The 18,549-nt window shown below is 36.2% G+C and overlaps 1 protein-coding gene across 1 annotated transcript in view; it reads right to left on the bottom strand.

The window, feature by feature from the left end:
• The window catches only part of LOC105286700 (GTP-binding protein Di-Ras2), a 67,673-nt gene extending 52,034 nt beyond the window's left edge, over positions 1 to 15,639 (bottom strand). The window contains exon 1 of the mRNA XM_011351836.3: positions 15,457 to 15,639. The gene's annotated coding sequence lies outside the window, so the exon portion shown is untranslated. The remainder of the gene's footprint in view (positions 1 to 15,456) is intronic.
• Between the last annotated feature and the right edge of the window lie 2,910 nt (positions 15,640 to 18,549).

Below are 18,549 nucleotides of genomic sequence, written 5' to 3'. Positions count from 1 at the left end.
AAAATTTAATGGACCAGAGGTTGCTCCGTCGTTTCGAGCTAAAGCCGCGGTTTCGTGACGGCCGTACTTCCAATTTGCCCCTCAAAGTCTCTCCTTCGATCGCCGGCGCATCTTATTCATCTCGATCGAGATCCTACTTGATCGCCGAAGTGCAGACTTGCTCTGTCTGTAATTCGAGGCGGATCAATTTCGCTGATTGCGCTGATGAGTATTCGACCTAATGTCCAGTTGATTGGATTCCGCGATCCCTGGCTTCAAACTCTCTCGAAAAATGAAAAAGGACATTGCGAATAAAGCTACTTCAGGAGTATCTTAAATATCGAGCACTTTCGGAATCTTTAAGCATTTTTTATTACTTTGAATTCATCACTTATCCATGCACCATTTAAATAAAAACGAGCTAATAAAAGTTGTGAAAGAACATGTTTACTCAATTTTCCGAGCTAGGAAAATGTAGTTTTGATTGATCAAGGAATCATAAACGAAAAAGGAAAAATACAATTTTGAGAATTTTGTATATCCTATAAATATCTAATTTTACGTTGTGCATGAGATTAAAACGCAATACACGTAAAAAGCCAGTAAATATTTAACTGAAGCGATCTTAAAAAACATTCACCACGGATCCTGAGTTAGTTAATCCAATCTTCGGAAACTTTGTTCGAGTACAGAATGAAGAGCGAAGAAAGTCATGTCAAGTTCTCTCTTTTTTCACAAGAGGGAAAGGGCGTTTGAGGATCGATGTATCGATTTTATTAGCGGTTTTTTCTTTTTTTCTTTATAGAGCAGAACTTTGCATACGTGACCGATGTTTTACCACAAAAGACCATTAACATAGACGACCAGAGGAAATGTAATATCAATCTATCGAAATTTCAATATATCCGTCCATTCTCTTGATCACTGAAACTTTGTAATTGCAGGTCGATAATTACAACTTTCTGTATTGAAAGCAAATTGAAAAGCTCTTCAATTATTGTATACGTAGTAATATCTTGGTGATCTCACATGTAAAAATCTTAGGTTTAATTAATAATCAATTGTTTGTTGAACGTGTCATCACATTTATCTGTATCTTGATACTCAACTCAAATACTTTTAAGAATATTGTCACTTGTATTTATTATTCGTTACGTGACATATTCTTTTGATTGTTAGTTGTTCTACTGTCAACGCATTGTTCTGCAATAATTAAATAAGATCTATGGCAGCTTCTTCATGAAGAGTACAATGAATAGCGCATTGAACTTCAACTTTCTGTACGTCATATTACCGTTAAATGTCAAGGAGCACAATCATGCTTCTCGATGTCTCCCGTGAAAAATGCCACGAGTGGCCCTCTTCATCTTCACAAGAGGGTTTATTAAATTACTGACTGCCTTCTCTTCACTGTCTCGCGCGCAATTCCTGATAATTAGTAAATCAAATAAAAATACGTAATTCGATATCTTTTATTTGCTGTTCCCGTTACATAAATATGTATACTTCTTTAAATTACTCGTCCTTCGTGAAATTTGTGTGCATTGATCATTGTGTGCATGTTTGTTCGTTATCAGCATAATTATGTAATTAAGCACAACAGCATGAACAATTCAATAAAATTAGAAGAGATAATAATTCGTCTGAATGTCTAAATATCGAAGAGTTTTTAAGAACATTTTACAATCAATAATGTGTAGGATCACAACTTTTCTTATACATTATATCAGTTTTATCTGATTCCTATCAAATATAAAGACAAGACGTGCATATTACATAATCAGAAATCAGAATCGCATTGCGAAATTGACAGTAAAGGTAGAATTTGCTATGCAGATCATCAAATAATAGTTCAGAATTCAAAATGGTGTGAGCCGTCGTTTACCGAGATACTATTCGCGCAGTTCCATCCGTTCAATCGTTCAATATGGAAACACGGTAGCAACCGAGAAAGCCATTGAAACTAACAATGCCAAATAACAATATCCGATAACAGCGTGCTTAGTACTCACGACAGTGTAATACACGTGAAACTCGAGACGCGAAAGTTGAAATTGACGCGCAAGCTAGAATGAGGCGTCCAGAATAACTAACTTGCAAATCAGAATGCATCCACGTGCTGATATAAATATCTAAACTATCTAAAATATTAATAATATAAAATAAAAATTATTGCAAACTGCTTTAACTTCCCCAGTAACAATACGTTCTTGCATCGCTCATTCTAATCGCTCATAATAATTGATGTAAGTGGCGCACAGTGGATCTTATCTTCGGTATCGTATATCCTGATCGTATATTCTCTTTTAGCGACACACTCAACCCATTTGGGATTACTCCTAATTATATAGTTGCTCATACACTCGCTTTGCATCTCTTCCATAGATCGCTAATTTTTGCGTTTATTTTCGTTATCGCCCGTGCTAATGATTATTGGATTAACGTTTTCTACGTACGATACGTGTGTATATCAGTCGATCTATTTGTTCGCGTATAAGCCATACGATATCTCCAGCGGTGGAAGTGTACAAGCGTTGCGTATCACATGTAAAGTCTGGTAATCGCTTGTACGTGCTCTTGCGCAATGACGTTCGCTTACATAACGTTTTGCGTCACTTTGTATCGCTAGATTCTAGGTCCTTCAGAATGTGTTTCGATGTATAAAATTTATTAGCGTGTCATAATAATTGATATAATTCTTATGACGTGTACGTGTGAAAAAAAGAGGGATCAAGAATCACTGGCAGTTTTATTTTTGTGCTTCTACGTTTATGTACAAGTTTTCCTGTACAAGTTACTTCGCGCTCGATTTTTCTCTATTGTCCACACTTTCTGTCGGAAGTGTGAGTTTCCAAGAATTTTATGCGCAGACTAGTAAGCGGTATTCGAGTTGATTTCCTGTTGCGTTCGAGCCATTCTTCTCTCAATACGAACTATCACATTAACTTCTAGAGAACGTTCGATAAAAGTGCGCCGGTTAAACGCCCCCGCGGGACTGCCTTTAAGACAAGTACAATTAGCTAATGCGTTTCCAAATAATATTACTTTCCGGAAATGCAAGGAAAGTATCGCACGTCAATGTTAATTCAAACTTCATTACTTACGATCCGTTAACGAAAATACACCAAGTTCGAGTCGAAGATGCCCGAGTTAAAGTTATTTTATTGGCTACGCTCCGTTTGGCTATCACTTTAAAAAGCAGCAATTTATTGGACTCGTGAAATAGAAAAAGTCTTCATGTGAATGTAGTAGGCAGAATAAGTACACATACCTTCGTTCGAAATATTTCTACCATTTGTATTTCTACCATTAAAGATTTCATAAATCTCATAACTTTATTCATGTTGCGTGAAATCGTCTTTTACAAATCTTGTACAAAAATCCGAAGAAGTGTTACGAAAACATATAAAATAAAGATTGAACAGCGTGTATTATTCTGTATGATTATATCAACCATGGCTTTACCTTTTAAATCTGCAGATAACTCTTAGCGCAACTTTCAAGAGTTTTACTCTTTAAGAAAGATTTTCTTTCTTAGATAAAAATTTACATTTCGAATGTAATACTACACTTATGAATACAGATGGTAGATACTCTAAAAGATGTTGACGGATACTCGCGAAATTGAAACTCTTATGCTCCATATGACAACGAGGCGGCGGAAAAAAGGAGACGACGGGCAGAAAATTAGCAGCTCCGAACGAGTTTCAAAGTAAAGCGAGAAGAGAGCCTGAAAGTTCGTGCATGAAAAGAGAGCATGTCACGAGGTGGATGCAATTTCCAACGTATCCCCCTGGCCGGAGGGACCCGCCGGTGGTCGTGAAAATATACCATCGCGGGATGAGCAGCTTCATGCATCGATTGCGAGAAAGCGACTCGGGCAGAACGATTACGGACGGTAAAAATACTTAGCGAGAGAAAATGAGGTGTCAGACAGGCAAGTCACGCGTGAATCAAACGTGGCCGTGCGTTTATCAAAACGCCGAAGACAGTACAATGCCTGAGGGAATTTTTTATATTCCTCTCTGGTTGCTCCCCTGCCTTTGGTAGAGAATTTTAAAATTCTTATACGTTAAAAGAGTAGTTTTGCTTACCAATTCGTCACAAAATAAATGTTTGTTAAAAAATAAATGGATATGGATGTAGAAATATAATTATTCGATATTGTTATTTAATACTACCATCAAATGATTGTTCTTACAAGGCGAATCAAATTATTTCATCTTTTAAAGATTCATTGCGAGATTCCATAAATTGATCTATATAAACTTCTCCATTAAATCACAGGAAGAATTTTCCGAAAAGTTTTTCAATGAGAATTAAATTTCTCAATTCTGATAATTGTCTGATTCTTCAGAATAAAGTTTCGAGTCGTTTATATAATTTTTCTGCGAGCGGAACTCTTGGCAATTGCACGGGAACGCTAACGGTAACTCTCTAACGTTCTCTAATCGCGTTTACTCGCCAGTAAGGGTAAAATCGTCGCGACGTGGCGCAAACCTTATTTGCCACGCGGGATTCTCTCTAATCTGCTTCTTTCAAGCCCAACCGGCCATAATCCACCAAGGTTTATCGCGCCCAGCTGTTACGTCGTGCAAAGCCGAACGCTTTCAGCAATGTGGTATCCTTTTCTTAAAAGAGGCTGTGGTAGATTAGTGTGTGTCTGCCTATCTGTACATGTGTGTGTGTATCGTGTGTATCGCTGCACCTAAGGGCACTTTTCCTTTATTCTCTTGTACGATGAAATCAAGATACTTTCCTTCCACCGCGTTTATGCGAACCGGAGCAACATGTGTTCTCTTGTACTTGCTTTTCTTTCACTTATCATTAAAAAAATAACATAAATGCGCGAGTTGTAATTTATGTCATATACGTACTAAGAAAGGTGATAAAACTACCCCTCTTCATACAACACTCACACGCAAAGAAGCTTTTCTACACGTATCTATCTTTAAAATTAATATTTATATAGTCTCATACGCAAAATATTTTTTATTTATTAAACATGTGCAACAGTTGCATGAGATGGGAAAGTAAAGTTCGATCCGGCAAGCGGAGGAATTTCAGGAGCCCATTTTTTCTATCTACGATTAACAAGTGACAATGCATTGCGCAATGTGGCGGATTGGTCCACTCGATGGATGGATGGCACTTTAGTCTGGCATCCTCTCTCGCGAGTTGCTGGACATTCTCCGATTCGACCATCAGCTTCCTTCTTTTTCTCGGTGTTTTTGCCGACCGCATTATCGACGTTTGCATTTTTATCGGGAAAACCTCAGTGCGAGCGCGAGGAGGGTGCGGGAAGCCCGGTGGCAGCCGATTAATCACCCGCACTTCGCGAATTTCTTTCACGCAATACGCCGACTTAATAAGCGCTTAGCGTGCAACAGTTCGCACTTAAAACGCAACCAGATGTTGCTTTAATAAGGCAGAAAGAACATATTTAGTTTCTAGACCCATATTGGTCTTTTACTTTTCTTTAATTATTAGCGAGAAAAATCACACATAGAACATAGTGCATCATTATAAATAAAATAAACATAATTTCTGTGCATAATGTATAATTTCATCATTATCATCATTATTATTATTAATATTTCACTCTTTATTCTTTATAACGCACGTCCGACAAGTTTTTGTTATACAATATTAGCAAGGTAACGCAGAATCCATAAAAAAAGAAATAAAGCAGTTCCTGCAGCAGTTCCGTGTTTCTCTCGAGTATTGCTGGTTTCTGCCGCGTTTTTCCTTTGAACGGGCTGCCCTCCCAAATTAGGCGTCGACGGAATAAAAAGGGCGAAGTGCACCTAGAAAATTTATGAGCACGAAATTATCGGGCGACACGTGCGCCGTATTTTTTTTTAAATCTTTTTTTACTATTTCTGCTGTCCAGCTTACCACTTTTCAGTACAGGCACGTATAGGCGTTGGTGTCGACATTCTCATTATCCGATTACGAGGGGTAATCTCGAGAAGATTGCTTATACAGGCCGGCCATTAAATTGACATTACGTTTTCGTGACTACTCGGATCTGCCGAGCGGTTTTATTTTGAGCGGCAAAATAAAATGTAATCGCGATAATCTTTTATCGCTCAGCACGGTGTTTTTTTATTAGAACGCATTGAAATTATAACTGACGTCATCAAACAGTGACAACGCCAGATCCGTGCAATAAATATCCGTTGCGTGCTGGCGCAACTGATTAAGTCTTATGAATAAAGATATAACATATATATTTGCCACGAGAAAATGGAAAATTGAATATAAATATCGACACCGAGTGATGCCGAGAAATTGAGTATAACACACTTGTCATATTTCTGAAAGCGTGTACAGTCGAAGTACAAATTTATGTGGCAAAATGTGGCAAAAGGATAATAAAGAAGGAAATTCCACCAGTTTGAATTATGTACTACAAACATGAGAAAATGTGTTTGTAAGAAAATAAAAATGCAAACAAGGAAAGCAATACGTAAAGGTATGAATATATTTGTGAGTCGATCTATTATTTAACAGTGTCAAAGTAAATTTAGATTAAAAATATTTCTTCGTCAATCTCGTCCCCTAAAGCAGAGTGATAACTCAAGCCATTGAAGAATCAAAGCCAATTCCGAATAAATCGAAACTCGGACGGATATTTCGTGATTGTTCATCCCTGACTTCTGGAGCAGTAAGCGAAGATGCGTATCGGACAATTCACGCGCGAATTCGTTATTAAGTCAAAACGGCTAACACGGTAAAACGTACATGTGGCAGCGCACGTTTAATTAAAAGCGTTTGAGCGTGGATGGCGTTTTACGAAAGATACGAAGGAACGTCTGCATCAATGCCTTTCACTCAACTTACCGAAGCGGATGAAAAACTTTTTTATTGATTTGTTTTGCACGACGGCGACACACACTGCTACCTAACAATCCTGATCAAACTTCGCGAGATTTATATAGAAAGTAATTTCAGAAACACATACTTAAACATCCAAACACACACTTAAATATCTGTCTAAAACGTCTATCGATGAATGAATTTTCCTCTTCTTTTATTGATACATCGATATCTTATCGCTAATATAATGTTGAAACAAAAAAGGATTGCAAAGAATAGAAAAATGATTTAAATTAAACATACAAAACGAAATTGAAAAACAGACAAAAGGCGATTTTATTTTGAAAATGGCTCTAAAGCATTGTTATACAATGGCGGTGCCGATGTGTTTCCATTTGCAGAAGGGTGGTTTGTCTACCCTAGGGAGCTCGCATTTTGACAGTTGGTGTTTCTCTCACCCTCCCTTAGTCGTTCTCTGGGGCAGTTGTTGAATAATTTTTGCACTCCGTGCCATTGCACGTGCTCTCAATCTATCTCAAAACAATTTCAGAAAACTAACACGTCACATTGTCTCCCGGAACGATGCGAGAGTCAGTGATGCTTTAGGACGAAAAGACGCGATGAATTTTTTAAATGACGACAAATTAAATTGCAATGAAAAAAGGGATTTCCGAATAATGCAAACTTCATCACTTTTCAAATTTTACTGTACTTTATAAAAAAGTTATATTCGCGCGTGAAAGGAAACATTTAATAGAATAAATGAATTTTCAAATAATAATTTGCAATTTTGATTATTACACATTGGTTCTCATATTTTGTCATTACAGATAGGATTCAACAATGCATAATGCATATGTAATAATAATATACGTACGTATAATATAATTACGTACATATAACGACAGTGTTAATGATAAGAGAATTTATTCTGTGACATGCTCTTTTATGAAAACTCTCGTGCGATTAATCGACATCAGGCTGAAAAATTCCGTATATGTGTACGTGCGACCGTAAGCGCCTATATGCTCAGAATTATAGGAATTTCAATATGCCTCAACAGTCGAGTAATTCGAATGTTTTCATATTTGAGTCGTCCTCACTATAAAAGTTGGCGTAATCGGTCACAAAGAGACGACAGAAAGACCCCGTTTTCTCATTTATGTTATTTCTACATATAACAACAACTTATATAACTTTAATTAACAACTTGCGATAGTTGAACACGGCGTGAGCTACATTATGCATATTAATTACCTTAGTTATAATTCCACGTTGTGCATGAAAACTTCATAAGGCAAATGTATTTCTCTACATTCGTTGCGCTTGCGTATGAATAATATAAATAACGTGAATAAATAACGTTCTTATATTTTTCATACTTTTTCGTATGTATCACAGAAATTTATTGTTGCACAGAGATTAGAATTCTTGGGATTATAAAAGAGACGACGCATTTTCTGCTACAAGATCTAACGATATAAAACGGATATTTTTCAGAGTAATATGAGATAACGGCACAAACGGAAATTGGAACACGTGTACTTTCTTGCTGTTTTCTCCCTGGAGCACTGATTTATTTTTTAGATTATACGACATCATAGTTCTTTGATATAATTGACTCGACTTTCACGGAACGACATTCGTCCTCTTTGAAAATTTCAGATGTACACCAACTAATATGGTTTCTCAAATACGTTTATAACGTTCGCCATATTAATAATCGATTTAAAAACGCGGCTTATCTGAAGCTTCTTTCAATTTCACGGACAGATGGAAATCTGATCAAATTTATGATTCTTGTTCCGATATTTCATTATTTGTTAATAACAGCTGCGAATTAATCGAAAAATGCGAATAACTCAAATTGATGTCCTGGAAGCGAAATTTCATCCCCGTTTTTGCGAAGGTAAATGAAAAATTTTCTACTTGTTGAAATTGTGAAATTGCTTCATAAATGACACACGTTTTATGAGGATGCAATAAAGCTGTAAAATAATATTTTCAAGTCGCACAAAATATAATATACAAACACGAACCCATTTATTGAGGAGGAAAGGACTATCTTTGTTAATTAATAAACTTAAAATAGAGAATTGGTTAATAGGCTCGAGTCCTTGCATGTAATCAACGTCTTTCATTCGGATAGCATTATATTTACGAGAGATACATTTACGAGAATTCTTATAATTATGTTATATCCAGAAAATTATACTGGAACTTTAAGTACAGATAGAAGGGATCTTGGCAAAGTGTACCGAAAGGGGAGAGAATTTTAAGGGAAGCATTAAAACATAATTGATGGGAGGAAAAAGAGTTACAGTTATATCAGAAATGTAGAAGCTAATTTAACCTTCACGATCGTAGGCAGCATGTTTAAGTCATGATAATGGGAATACCTAAAATTACGAAAGAACTAAAAAAGCTCGAAATTATTAATTGTAATATCGAGGTTTTTTCAAACAGAGAAATACTCCATTTTCAAAAGGAGATGTATAATTAGATATACATAAAAATACATTATATAAAAATATATAATGTAATATATAAGTATATAAAAAACAAAAACTTTAAATTTCACATTATGTTTATATTTCCACAATTAATATTGCGTATTCACGCAACGAACATAAAGAATTGGCTGACTATAAGTCTCCATATTAACATTATTATTATAATACAAGAACAAATGATATACATTGCAGGTACATTATTAGAATCTTAAGAAGTAAGGTTTATTCAAGCGCAATCTTTTTATTCCGGTAATTATCCCGACAAACTGCGGTTTGTGCTTATTAGATTACGAAGTGTCCTCTGCTTATACCTTTTTTCCATTTCTGGGGAAGAAGCCAGTCTTCCTCGGGCAAAACCGAGAGAAAATTTCTGAATGAATCCCATAAAGGAAGTTGTACTAGTAAAAGCGGCAGGAAGGCCTTCCGTTGAACTCAGTTTGGAACTTTAGAATGTCCCGTTGGCGGAATGCCGTTTCACAATCTTTAGGACGTTTTTAGGAGCGTATTATCTCAATGAATATTTTCAGATCGCAATCGCAAACGAATCATTAAAATCTTCAAACGATATTCATTGACTGTCCACGAGGAATGAAAACCAATATCCTTTTCACATTGGCAAATATAACCTTAATGAATTTATCTTTTTGTGTCAAAAAACAAATGGCTTTCAACGCTTTTTACACTATTTTAATTAACTTTGTCCAATGTATATTCGTTACATGTCCAGTCATTCGATAAATTTAAAAATTTAACTTTTTTGAATTTGTGATATGTTAGTCTTTATTAGAGCCACAAAACGTAGCCAAATTACTTCTTTTATTTCCGGTGAGCTATTTTTCAGAATATTGTATAACATGTGCTATGGTTCATTTATTTATAGGGAGGATAAAGATCCTTTCTGCTCCCATACTAAAATTACCAAGTTTATAATAAGATCAAACTTACTAGATCACTGAGTACACATTTCACTAAACCGTAGAGATCTTTATAACAGAATTGGGTTCCAAGTTAATTTACTTTGCGAGGTAGACGCAGCGGTAGTTCAAGGATATTCCATTAACTCCGCTTTTCCGAACCTTCGTACCCGAACGTCGACGCTTTACATCGATACGTCATGTCAAAAGAATTTAACTCAATGTTATGCTGGGAGCGACGGAGTAAATCACTGTATAACAAATTTAGCTCGCTCAAGATAATTTTAGGAAATATTACGTCAGTTGTGTAGTGCTTTACACGTGTACTTCGTATTAGCAGTATTCGAAACGCGTTGGTTTCGTAATTTAATCCGTTATCACAAAAGGGAAAACATGCCAGATGTCTCCAACAACAGCATCGAGTTTCAAAGCCTCCGTCCATTTCGCTGCAAATCATGGGAGATCCGGAAAAAGCTTTGTTTCGAGGATCATTGGATGCTTTGCTCGCTCAAAAGGATCGCAAGAAGAAGCGGAAAGCGAATAAGATATATCTTCCATTTTGCAAACAATTGTGACTTTTCAATTCTTTGAGAGAACAGTTCAGCAATCAAATTACAGCAGCCTTGTATTTTAATACTAGAATGTTCTATTGATCACATACACAGAATTATTATCATTGTGCGCGACGCGATATCACTAAAAATTATTTTTCAGAACCAAATTCTTGGAAATAACGGCAATAATTTTACGATAGACTTCATCGTAATTAAAATTATACGTATATCTCTATAATCTCTACAACGTCATTAAAATTAATTGAGCATGTAATTGAAATAATTGAGCATATGAAATAAACCCCAAATGTGACTCGTAATGAATAGCTTCTAAGATAATCGCACAATAGTAGAGGAAAGTCCCCGATTATGAGATACCATATCGATTTTGCCGAATGTAAGGAAATCTATGGGCAGAATTAAAAAATGTAATACGTTATCTTGAAGAGAATTTAATAAGCTTTAGGTTGGTCAAATGAAAAATCTAATTTAAATATTTGTTTTTGAAAATTAAAAAAATTTGCAAAAAGAGCTTTACGCAGAATCAAGAAAATGTGCTCCTAATATAAAATACCTCGAGAAATCGGTGTTAAAAGTGCAAAATACATCAGTATTGCAATTAAAAAACTATATTAGATAGTTTTATAAAAATACTGCTGCCACAGCGTTCGCCAAATCTTCACGATTCCACTGTCGACGCTTCCTCGTATCTCTAACCTCCATGGTCAGATTCTATAAAAATTCGCAATATAAATTCGTATTACCTTTTCTTTAACCTTAAGTAGTATTTTCTTTCTTTTTATTACACTACATAATCTTCATATTCGAGCAATAATTATCTCATATTAAGAGTACCCTGAATATCTCATTATACGAGCCACACGCCTAGCGGTTCCGCGATCATGAAATCTAACCTCTACAATTAAGCAATTCAACAAATTGCGTATTTTCCTGTTACTACGATTCTACTCTATCATTGCATACTGAATTTATTGCCAACCATTTCTTTATCATATAATAAACAAGGTTTAAAGACTTACCTCAAGTTCCTTTAACATGTTCACAATTTCACAAACCTTTTCTTGCAAAGGTTAAACGCAATAACGAACAATGAATTTTTCACTAAATACATTTTACACCAAGAGTAATAAGTTCATGGTGAAACTAACAGATGATGCTCACTAGTTTAGCAGAAACCCCATTATCTCATATTAGGAGCATATCTCATAATAGGGGATTCTCCTCTATTAAATATGCGAAGAGCATTTTTCTCCAAGAGGGATCTGTAGTTATTGTTTCAAATGTCGCATATGTCCGACTGTCTCTCTTTCATTACGAAGCAGAACCCTCTTTACAGAATTCAGATAATTTCGTAAAGTCAACTGGCTATAGATCAGTAGGTCGAAGTACCTACAACTCTCTTCGCTGTCGTAAGAGCGAGCTATTATTACAACCATTCTGTTTGCACAATAATCCATGAAACATGTAACTTCTCATTATCATGAACAAAAATCGATCAGGAGTTAAAATTTTGAAGAAAACAATTATTCAATGTTAAATAATATCTCGTCATTTAGTTACTTTCCACAAGCAAGATTATATTCAGTTTTCATCGCTCGTAGCTCCAAGATTGTTAACATATTAGCATCTATTTTATGAAAAAAAAAATATATATGTACACACGTATACATAAAGAACAGGATGGAATAGCTGATAAAAATTAAGATCTCGGAGGCAAAGAAAATAGATGAAGAGATGCTGTAATTTAATAAACCCATCTCACAACCGCGTGCTTCTTAATTTCCGGGGTATAGTAAAAACATTCTTATTGGCTAACGAAGGGTACTCAATCGCAGCATCCCTTTTATCGCTTCGTATTGACATTAGAACTTTGCCATCGGAATATCGAGTCCATTAATAACTCGCCGAGAAATGGCAGTTGATACGCCATTGAAGTGGCTGCTCCCTCGAGAAAGAGAAGAAACGGAGAAGAGCGCGTCGGGGAAGGGCACGCAAGCTGCATCGCAATAAACGAGGGGGTGAGGGTGAGATCGGTCTTGGAAGTCGATTACTCGCTTCGGAGGAAAAAAAAGTAGGCGGTCGCGAGGTTCACTTTAATCCGATTAAATACGTCATTCTTGGCCGCGCTCTCCTATAATAGGTTGTCGCGAGATAAACGCGGAGTTACCGGAAGTTCATCGATCACGGATCGACGCTCGTTCCGTCTCTTCTGCAGCAGTGGAGTTATGGCTCTCCTACACGACGATCGAATAGCGTCGCCAGTGATAATCGCCCTCCGTAACAATGTCGATGAACCGAGATAAAAAAAAATAATATCGCGTCCCTTGCGAGAATGGGATCATCATATTACGCGGCACGCCGATAAGCCGACAGATGAAAAGATAGGAGGTCAAGAGACGTTTTAATAGAATTTCGCCCCCACAGGCCGAGGATAAAGGACAGAATCGTAAACTGCAATCGCGGCCGGGATAATTTATCGCGATTGATTAGTTCGATGAAATTTATAGCGTACATCAGGAAAAGCCCGTTTAATTACGTATCGCAAAGGAGTATTAGTGCTAGGGGAAACGTTCAAGTAGGAAACCATTACTTTATGTTTCTCATAAATGTATCATTATACAAAATATCTTATTTTATATTATATATAAAAGATATGTGAAAGAGGGATACATTAAAAATGTATTTTTTGACACACACGTTATTAATAAATACTGGCTAAAAATTCAAAGAAATTATTAACAGTACGGTGCAATAATTCGAACTGTATTATTAGATAGACCATAAAACAAAATCTGTATAATAAAAAATAAAACTAAATCCATAGATAAAATGAGAAATAGATTGGAAAGAATATCCACTATATTATGAAGAATCATTATCGACTATCATGATTTACATTAGACGGTACAGAATTCACACAATACGTTTCCTTTACACGAATTTTGACACGTAATTCCATTCGCACGCCCGTCAAATCGCAGGGATTGCATTAGCGCGGAGATTGCATTAGTTGAAGACTGCACTCCGTGTAGATACATAAAAAATATTGTCCTCTCGTGCATGCCACCACATTAATTCCTGTATACCCGTTGGTGTTAAGGGAAAGCACGGCGCTCAGACGAAAAATTATGTTCTTTTCACGCAGTGGTTATATGAGAGAGAAAAATATGCTTTTATACCCGGTTTTATTCGACGTTTTTTCATCCCACACGACTCTACATAAGCGTGCATTTAAAGAAGCGTTTATTATACAAAACTGTGTAGCATTTTCTGGGATCATTCGTGGGGCTTTTCAGTGTGAAAATTTCATTTAATATCAACTTGATTTCTTTATGAGTCTGCAATGGTTACTCGAAAAATGGTACAAAGCAAAGCAAAATTTTATTATTTATTTGTACGTCCAAAATGTACTTTTTGCGCGACTTTTAATCTTTAATTTTTGCAGGTCGTACACTACAAACAATTCGATATTTTTGTTCCAATTTTTACGAGAAACATCGGCATGTAACAAATAATAAACAATGCCTTTTAGTAGGCGGTATTCATAATTCCTCATCGCTGATGTTTTAAGCCGCTCTTCGTTCGTCAATTTTCGCTCCTCTTTTGGGAAAAACACCAATCGAGAGCGGAAGGTAAATTAAGAGGAAACTTCCCGTTTGCGTTTCCAAGAAACGAGGCGGTCGATTACGATCTCGCAACACGAACATTCGCAATTAACCATCGTCTAGTGGTTCCAACTAAAACAATACCATGTTTCGTCAGCGATCGCTAGTGATTCGTTTTCCGCGATTTTCCTTTTGTCTCACTGGATAATTAAGAGATTGATCATTAGCACGCTCAGAAATGAATGCCAGCTTCAAACAACAAGAACAAGTTAAACAGCTTTCCATCATAAACGCTTTTTGCTCTTTCGTGTAACAAATAATATATCTTTATTAATTTTTTTATAATATTATATATAGCAATTAATACGACATATTATTTGCACACCAAAAATGTATAATTGTTCAATCAAAATTGCAGAAGTTTATGTCAGAATGTTAAATAACTAATGTATGAATATAAAAAAATTATTAAGTATTAATTATTTATATTTAATTGATAATTAATTAATATAATTTTATCTCCCTTTTTCAATGAAAATGATTATTTTATAATTATATACAATTCTGACTGCACTAGTTACATGTATTATTATTTTTACATTTAAGATATTGTTTGCTTGCTTCTATTTTTCTAAAAAATGTATACATTCATATCTTTCATACTGTTATTCCTTTCCACGATTCTTCAATTTTACTTACCGAAATTTCTCAAAACCTAGATTTATTCTTATGTTGTTTCAATCCATGAATTATATATTATAATTCACCGCGTACGCGCAACATGTTGCATAAGAAACATCCACTTCGTGCACAAGTTATAACCGACATTGCATAAGACTATTCTTATTCTTCTTTCCATTCCATTTACAAGGAATCTAGCTATCTAACGTAACGGAACTACTGCTCCTAAACGCGATCACAGAGCATTATTCGACTTTTCCATCAAAAACGTCAAATCTTATCAATAATGGAAGAGGAATTGTCAGACCGGGCGTAAAGTTTTATAAACATTTCAGAAGTGATTTGTAAAGATGTGATTGAAACTCACCTGTGACGAATTGGTCTCTCGGCGTGCTCCAAATTTCTTTCAAGTGTAACAGCCGGAAACTTGAAGCGATCGCGACAAGCAAGAACACGAAAAAGAATCGTCCTCGAGCCGACGACGAGGCGGTACTGAACGTGTCGGGCGAAGCGCTTGACGCTGACTACTCGTCGGCCTGAATCGCCTTCGAGGAGTCTGCGCGGCGTCGTCCGTTACTACTTGCCACCCCGGACTCTCTACAGATCCGTTTTTCCGCCGTATTTTTTCCAACCCCCCAGCGATTTTTCTTGCTACCCCTTCTGCATCCGAATCTAGAAGATACAGAGTATTTCTTGCCAGCGACCGGAATATGTCCTTAAATCTCTGGAGTTAATTTCGAGTAGACATCATCATCGTGAAGTATCGAGTCCTCAGTTTAATGTTAACAGCGTTTTTTGGTAGAATATTGGATGTTTGGAAAAATTTAGGCGTTAGAGATTGTTAGAGATTGCTCTAGTGATGATGGATTGCTGATGTGTTTTACACATTTGGAATGGAAACTATATGGAAATCATTTTCGTGTCATTTTTTAATACCTTCGCAAGAATTTGAGCGAGCGAGCGAGTGAGAGAGAAAGAGAGGGAGAGAAAAAGAAACTTTGTCATTTCTCCCTTAACAACTTAGTCGACACGCAGAAACTCGAACAACACTTCAGAATTGTCGGTGCGAATATTATTTCCGGATGATCACCTCTCAACGCAATCATCAACTCCTCGCTGCGGATTTCGAATTCTATGCAAAGCGTGCCGGAAGACTTGCAAGCCCTTCAAAGCGAACTTTGCAAACGGAAGTTTCCTCTCGTTGACAATCAGGCAACTCTTTGTACAACTGCCAGGAAATAGGTTGCACATGTATATACACACACACAGACATACACAGGCTGTTGACGTTCAACAAAATAGACGTGATATTCCATTAACAGCGAAGCAGCATAATCGGGTAGGAAGTTTCGTCGAATTTTCAGTTTTTGAAAGACCCAAAGGACTAAATGTATTAAATTTTGCAATTTAAAGTCGGAAACGATCCATTCTAAATTTTTCTAAATTTTCTGAAATCATTTTTGTCATCTGTATAATTTAGCTACCGTATCAGACACAACTTCAAGAGTAGATGATGTTATGCAAAAAATTCTTTATTACAATTTTCCATTTTCCAAACTAAAACGTCACACGATTCTCTCGACTGATTGCAATCAGTATTTGTTAATCGTGTTCAGAATTAGTACGAAATTGTGATAATGTGCGAAAGCACCTTCCTCTCGCGCATGTTACGGCGTGGTTTACTTAGGTAATAGTTTATAACATACTATGCAGTAGTTTACCCACAACTTTGTTAAACGGCATTGTTACTTGTCTTTTGTACGACGGTTTCTCGACTGTTTCTCGATTGATCGTACAGATCGTTGCGAACAATTGCTAGGTGATTAAATCAGTCGCGAAGGATAATTTATCATGGAAATCGTGACGTATCGGTTGGACGTATTAGATATTTGTTCGAGAAGTGAGATTAGATGTGAGATACGCGATATTACGTTAGTTTGGCATTGTGAAATAATGGACACAGTGTTGTTTAGTCTATCATCGTTTATTGTATAAATATATCACCAAATAGTATTATGTACCCAGTAAGCAACATGTTAGCAATATGCCGGCGAATTAGCAACAAATTCGATCAGAATATTGCAGCGAATCCGGTATCACTTGTTGTCGCGCATTAAGATGATATTTTGCCGGCGGAAACTTGACGACAGATTGAGAACAGAAATCGAACAGAATTGTGGTCTATTTATTTAAATGTAAGTAACGTGTATTTTAAACGGCAAATGCTGCTCAACTTCTGCCATCAATCTGCCGTCTTATTCTCTGTTATCAGATCGTTTTGAGTTCTGCTAACAGACAATTCGTAGCAGATACTTTGCGAAATCTGGTTTTGCAGACTTGACTGACTGGGTAGTAAGAATTGCGTCTGCGCAACGCGAGAAAGAATGCGATAGAGATCGAACGGAAAGATTGCTGTAAGGATAAAGGATAGGACCGAAGGGAAAGAGAAAGAGAGAGAAAGAGAGCAACAGAGAAAAATAAAAAAAAGAATATGTAAAACCATGTATTGCTGCTACACACCGGAGAGTTTTTATGACGCAAGCAAGAAAAGCCGTATATTTTCTTGGCCGAAGCAACAGAGTAAGTGGCAAACCACCCGCGCTATACTTCTTCTATTTGTGTAGATCGAATGGGAAGGAAAAGTGGGTCGTAAGTTCGATCCTGAGAGCTTTTCGTCGTCACGAATGCATCTGCTCTTTACATAATAGTAAAAATATATCTCTTCGATTTCTAGGAAATATCATCATCATCAGCAGTATCCTTTTCATCATTATCATCGTCATAATCATGATCAGCATCATTATCATCACCATCATTAGTATCATCATCATCATTCTCATCATTGTCATCATCATTATTATTCATCATCATCATCATCATCATCATCATCATCATTGTTATTATTAATAGTAACCTCAATTATCTTATATATCACTAGAACAATGGAAAAAATTGTGAACGCACACTACCTTAAGGTTTCGAAAACGTAGCCTTAACACGACTTTCGCTTAAAAATGAATATAGTTTAAGAATGTGTGTGTGTTTATCTATAAAATATTTTTATAATTAAAAACAATCTGAATCACTCGGTTTCTGATCCCTTTTTGCTACAAAAACTGTATTCAAATGTATAGAAATGTAAAGTCTTGTAACTCGCAAATGTGATAGAACTTGCTTAAAGATACGTTCTCGAACGCAACCCGAAGAGTAGATATCCTTCCACCTAAATTGTTGAATCCACAGGTAAGGGAAGGCCTTATTATCATTTTGATCCCTCGACCGCGATCGTACGACCGATTTCCGATATCAGCAAAATTCATGTCGGGCGTTCACACGATTTCCAAATTGGTCCAATTGCACCGTTCCATTATGCATTTATCATACTTAACGAAAATATTATATTAATCTAAAAATTCACACATTGATCTTGCTTCATTCAATGTTGCAAATCCAGATTGTC

Source organism: Ooceraea biroi, chromosome 14 (assembly GCF_003672135.1).
Source record: "Ooceraea biroi isolate clonal line C1 chromosome 14, Obir_v5.4, whole genome shotgun sequence".
NCBI lineage: Eukaryota > Metazoa > Arthropoda > Insecta > Hymenoptera > Formicidae > Ooceraea > Ooceraea biroi.
This window is presented reverse-complemented; position numbering and strand designations above follow the sequence as displayed.